Genomic DNA, 6,614 nt, shown 5'->3' with positions numbered 1-6,614 from the left:
GTCAGCCTTTAAACCTGTTTGTAAGATATATTAGCCATTACTTGCTTCTCCACCACTAGCTTCCTATATCACACCCATGTACAGTTTTTTCCTGTTTTGACACCTGTGGCTGCTGAGGATAGGGGACCACAGATTAATCTGCAGTCCAGACTCAAAAACCTGGTTGATCTATATTGTTTTTTTGTTTTTCATGTTCTTCCAGAGCCTTTAAAATCAACGTTTCATTGATTACCAAAACTCCGGATGCATCTCTTTAAAATAATGCAAAATAAGAAATTCCTACATCTCAGCTTGCCGCTCTTCCGCCGCTATGATTTGTTGTCTACGCAGGCCGAATCCAATTTGTCAAGAATAATCTGTTCTACCTTTAATGATGTGTGCCTCCGTGAAGTCTCTATTCCACACAGCATTTTTTACCCATTCATCAGAACAATAACAAAAAAGGCAGAGGAGCTAAAAAAAAAAACGGGGCCCTCTATCACAGAGCAACATTGCCACCTGCAGCTGAAGCAACCAGCCTGCCTTAACATCAGACACGATCAATCAAACACAGATACAGATATTAGATTTTTTTTAAATGTTACTTGCTTAGAGCAGATTTCAAGTACATGAATGCTCTGTTAGATTGTCATATTTTAATGCCAGTTCTGCAGTTTTACAGGTCACACAGTGACTCTATCACAGTAATAAATGAACAGAGTAAGACTGTCAGTGCCCCTAGTTAAACATTTTCACTTGTCAGTTACTTTGCTGTTTTCAAAACTGTGCTATTTGTGCTCAAGGATTATCTTCTAAGCCCATCCGAATAAATACTTCAATATGTAACATATAGTTAAACCTATTTGCTGCTTTTTCTGTGACATTTATTTTGCTATGCTGCACTCCAGTGGCAGATCAGGGTAGTGGCACATTATGGGATAACCAGTGCTGACATTGTGCAGTTTCTTTTTATGGTAGTTTCATTTTAAATCCTTTAAAATTATGACAGAAATGTGTGTTTATGTTGGCAGTGTTGACAAGGTCAGAACAATTCAGTTATTGAGGACCTCAGACACCCCGGGAGAAGCGCACGATTTGTGCCGTTTTGTATAGAGGCCGGCCTTTGAATGACCAGTTCAGTGGTCAGTTCACAACAACAGCTATATCAAGGCATTTTACTTTGTAAGGTAAAGACCAGACATGAATAAAGCTTTGGCAGAACTAGGCTCAGGGTAGTTGGCACTACTGAACAAAATTACAGCAAATTCAGGCTATTATCCCTAAAAATCTATAATTTGCACTATACAATGTAAGCTGAAGCTGTTCCTTTGGTTTTTTTCCCAACAGAATAGTATTCAGCATAGATCATGTTCAGGGAAAATGACTGGAAGTATTGGGTAGAATAAAAATGAAGCCTTTGGTAGTTGGTGAAACATGTTAGTGAAGGCTGGAAATATTACATCTGTCAAGTATGTTTGATTTGCCTTTGAAACATCTGAAATGTTATAGTGGATCTGGTTGTAGATCCACTATAACACTTTGTAATGCCGAGTATTCACAGCTGAAAAACTCATAAGCATAAGGTTGTCGAGGCAAATATCATTAGATGCGCGTTAACTCAAAAAATGTCAGCAGATCCTGGTTAAATGTTTCTGATTGTTGGCTGCCTGTTTTCCAGCTGATATTTGCACTCATGTAGGACAGAGCCGTGCTGGCTTGGATGTAGTAAGCCAAGGGTCACCCACTGGCTAACTGAACTGAAACATGGTTACAGTTTACAATGAAGATAAATGCAGCTAGGTGTTGTAGCAATATTTAACTAGAATAGATCTTGCCAAAACTCGGTGAATCAACCTCCAGAGCTGAAAATTAAAGCCAGTGCAGAAGTGCCAGAAACTGGCCCTCTTTTTACCCACATCCTGGATCCACCTCCTGGTCCATTTACAGAGATGAACAGCATGGCAGGCTTTTGGACTTTAAGTGCACAGAGTCAATAAATGACTTGCCTCTGCAAAATGTTTTACAGAATCGCGACCTGTGACTTCTGGCTTGTGAATCACGGTCAGGTTAGCATCGATCGTTTCGTGCAGGAGCACGGCTGCTCCATCACACAATGATGGCGCTTCTAAATCCAGAATTCACAAAGTAAACATCATGATGGCTACCTCCATCTTGATATATGACCCACTGGGATAAAGAGCTGCTGGGGGGGGGCGCAGACTTAAGAAATTACTATTACAGGCTGTCTCAGAGTGATGGTGAAAAACTAGTTCATGCATTTATTACTTCTAGGCTGGACTTTTGTATTTTATTATTATCAGGTTGTTTAAAAAAAAAAAAAAACTCCCTGAAAAGCCTTCAGTGCTGGACCACAGAGGAATATTAACATTTAAGGATACATTACTTTGGCAAAGAACAGTCTGAAAGAACCTCTGAGTATTTTTACTCAGAACTTTGTACTCCAGGTTTAATTACTAGTTAAGTATATATAGAGAGAAAGTCACCCAGCAGCTTAAACGTCATTAAACTATTTTGTAGTAGAGTTGTAGTATTTTGCAGATTTGTGTATCTGGGTCTAACCAGTGTCATTTTTGTTTAGCTTACATGGTTGTTTATAATCCACATGTTAGGTAAGGGGTGACAGCTGTTAGTCATGTCATAAGAATGTTGTTGATTATTGGGCTTCTAGTCAATTGTTGTTTTTGCTATGGCATTTGCGCAACATCTCTAAAATTAGAAATATCCTGTCTCAGAGTGATGCTGAAAAACTAGTTCATGCCTTCATTACTTCCAGGCTGGACTACTGTAATTCATTATTATCAGGATGTCCTAAAAACTCGCTGAAAAGTCTTCAGCTAATCCAAAATGCTGCAGCAAGAGTACTGACAGGGACTAGAAAGAGAGAGCATATTTCTCCTGTTTTGACTTCCCTTCATTGGCTTCCTGTTAAATCCAGAATTGAATTCAAAATCCTGCTCCTCACTTACAAGGTCTTAAATAATCAGGCCCCATCTTATCTTAATGACCTTGTAGTACCATATCACCCTATTAGAGCACTTCGCTCTCGCTCTGCAGGCCTACTTGTTGTCCCTAGGGTATTTAAAAGTAGAATGGGAGGGAGAGCCTTCAGTTTTCAGGCCCCTCTTCTGTGGAACCAGCTTCCAGTTTGGATTCGGGAGACAGACACTATCTCTACTTTCAAGATTAGGCTTAAAACTTTCCTTTTTGCTAAAGCATATAGTTAGGGCTGGACCAGGTGACCCTGAATCCTCCCTTAGTTATGCTGCAATAGACGTAGGCTGCCGGGGATTCCCATGATGCATCGAGTTTTTCCTTTCCAGTCACCTTCTCACTCACTATGTGTTAATAGACCTCTCTGCATCGAATCATATCTGTTATTAATCTCTGTCTCTCTTCCACAGCATGTCTTTATCCTGTTTTCCTTCTTTCACCCCAACCGGTCGCAGCAGATGGCCCCGCCCCTCCCTGAGCCTGGCGGAGGTTTCTTCCTGTTAAAAGGGAGTTTTTCCTTCCCACTGTCGCCAAAGTGCTTGCTCATAGGGGGTCATATGATATGATTGTTGGGTTTTTCTCTGTATTTATTATTGTGCGATCTACTGTACAATATAAAGCGCCTTGAGGCGACTTTTGTTGTGATTTGGCGCTATATAAATAAAATTGAATTGAATTGAATTGAATTGAATTGTATGTGATTCTTTATTGCATATGGTGTTCCAATAATAAGCTAATATTTATAATGTATATGTAACCCGCTGTGAGAATGGATAGATATAACACTGTTTGATGGGAGGTTTTCTTAACCAACACTTTTTCAGATCAGAATCAGAATTTTTATTGTCATTGTGCTTTTAAGAACAACGAAATTGAATAAATAAATAGAATAAATATAGTGTATCGTATATACAAGACAAGAAAAAATCACTCTGTATAAGATTAAACAAGTGAAATGTGGTTATCATTTGAAAAGATTTTTATTTTATTTATTTATTTATTTATTTATTTTTGGATGGGAGACACAGAGGGAAATCATGGCAGGAAGTGTACCTTTCAGTCTAAAAGCACCAGTCCACTCAGTATATTCAATCTGAATGCGCTGGATCTATAAGCCCGTGCATTATAGAACAGCTTTCAATGTTTTTATGCCATCTATGTACACTAGATGGAGCAATACACCCATTGTTGCGGTTGAAGAATTTCAGTGGTTAACAGCTTTTGTACCACTGATGAAAAATGTTTCAAAATAAACAGACATGCTTGAAGAATAATTAAGTGGGAGCATTTTTAATATCTGCCTGCTCATCTATATGAATATTTCATTGTTTTATTAGCAGCAAACCAACTTAACCTTTATTTCCAATTAAATGTCTGCAAATAGCAACAATATTATTATTATTACTAATAAATGCGGAAGACTTTTTAAGCATCTCGTTCTCATATAAATCTGTGTTCATAGCTCAGAGGTCAAAGGGGTTGTGTGTGTTTGTGTATGTGTGTGTGTGTGTGTGTGTGAGAGAGAGAGAGACCGAGAGTGTATGCTGGCAAGGTATTTAATTGATTTAGCCCTTGGCACAAACGCACTCACACATACACACTTGCTGATCCTCCGCCTACTCCCATCCATAAATACATTTCCACTGCAAATCATACAGCAAATAAATCACCATGGTTACTGTAATATAATAATTGTTGTGTTTGAAGGAGACTTTGACTGATGCTGCTTGTAAGGCCACTTAGAAATCGATAATTACAGTGAAATTTTTGCAATGCTGGATTCATTTAGCGGCAAAGTGGATGTTTGAATGTCTGTTTGATCCACTAAGCAGGATGTGGTGCAGAAAACAGAGTGAGAAGATTAAGGATACATTGTGACCATTGGATAGTGGACATTTCTGTTTGCTCTGTGTCTGTGTATGTGTATCATGACTTTTTAGGACAGACCAGGCCAAAAGCTTGACTAAAATTTAATATCATATCAGTGAATTTTTCTGAATTCTTCAGTTCAGGATCTTAATTTGGTTCAGTGTAAAACTCTTTCCATATCTGGACTAATAACTGGGTAATTCAAGCCCTCGGGCAGGCTTTAAGGCCCCGAATTTACCATTAACCTGGTGATTAGTTTGTAGTAATTTAGGTTTTGTGCACATTACAAAAGCACGCTATAAATGTAAATGGTTGGTGAATTAAAGCCACACCAGCATTATGACCATTTAACAGAATCACATATAGAGCAGTGAGATCCTGATTGTCATATCTTTTGTTATATAATGGATAAATCTTACAATGATTTCTAGTTAACTTTTGCCTGTCCAATGTTAAGGACACGAGAAAGGTTAACCTGAACCTGCAGAGCTTTTAAGTTAGTTAGGGACAGCAGAAAGAAGCTGACATTCAGAGTGACCCAAGCTGATTTTTCTTTATCTTATATATGACTCATCTGTTTTTGTCAGTGCCATACGGGGCCCTAAATCAGGTCTCATATTCCTTTGTTTGTTTGTTTATTCATTCATTCACTTGTAATGCGAGCTCTGCATGAGCAGTCACACTGGATTTTTATGTCACTCAGATGAAGCTCTGTTTCATAGACTTTATCGCTTGTTACAGTAAAAGGACGTGTTGTGGATTTGCATGGCTTTATCTGTGTAACTGTCTGTGTGGGTGGTTTGGGAATTGTGTGTTGGGATGCGGGGCGCCTGATCGAAATGAGGAAAAAGGTAACAGGGAGGGAGAGAGAGGAGAGGAAAAATGAGACAGGGCCCCGGGGAAAAGGAAGGCGAAGGTTATACAGCATATTTAGTCCTTAATTTTCCTTTTATGCCTTCTTTCCTCCACTCTCTTGCCTTAGGCTGCCCACAGGCCTAGAGGACGCTGCAAGCCTTTTGCAGGTCAGGTGCCCTCAGGAGCAAATGCCACCTGTAGAGGTGCTCCTGAGAAATAGTGCTTAAAAATAGTGAGCGAATAAAAAAATAAGAAGAAATAGCAGTAAAAAACAGTCGAAAAGATCTGTGAATTTTATGTGTGGTTTAAATGCGTTACAAACAACATCATCCTTACATTTAACATATCTAGTTTTTCCTTTCTGGAAATGTGGGATTGGAATATAGGCCAGAGGTTTTGGTCACAGTATGACAAACACACAAACAAAGCGTAATCAATGCTGTTTCCATCCTGGTAAAGGGTTTTCCTTCAGACTTGATTGATTTAGCAAAAAACAAACAAACTGTTGTCCAGTCTAGTTATCTACATGTGTTTTCCCAGTCTTTCTAGTTGGCTTTGCTCAAGCTAACCTTCTTCTTCAGAGACCTCTCACTTATGCTACAGTGGTTGGACATGACAGCACAACCAGCATTGTTGTGACCATGTGCAAAGTGTGGTTGCCTTTGAAATAGCTGTTTACAACATGGGGACCAGGTCCTTGATACATCGAGATGGGTGTTAACAGCATTAAAGTGAAGTCAGTCTGCTAATAGTTTGTGATTAAATGGAGTCAATCTGTTTGTGATTAACACTTTTATATTAATATAAATCAAACTCCGTTGATGTGTGTTTCAAATCAGTTGCCATCCTCATGGACATAAATTCCCATTAAAACAGACATTTACAAACACTATTTACAT

This window comes from Pelmatolapia mariae, linkage group LG23, assembly GCF_036321145.2.
Source record: "Pelmatolapia mariae isolate MD_Pm_ZW linkage group LG23, Pm_UMD_F_2, whole genome shotgun sequence".
NCBI lineage: Eukaryota > Metazoa > Chordata > Actinopteri > Cichliformes > Cichlidae > Pelmatolapia > Pelmatolapia mariae.
Note: the sequence above shows the minus strand (reverse complement) of the source record.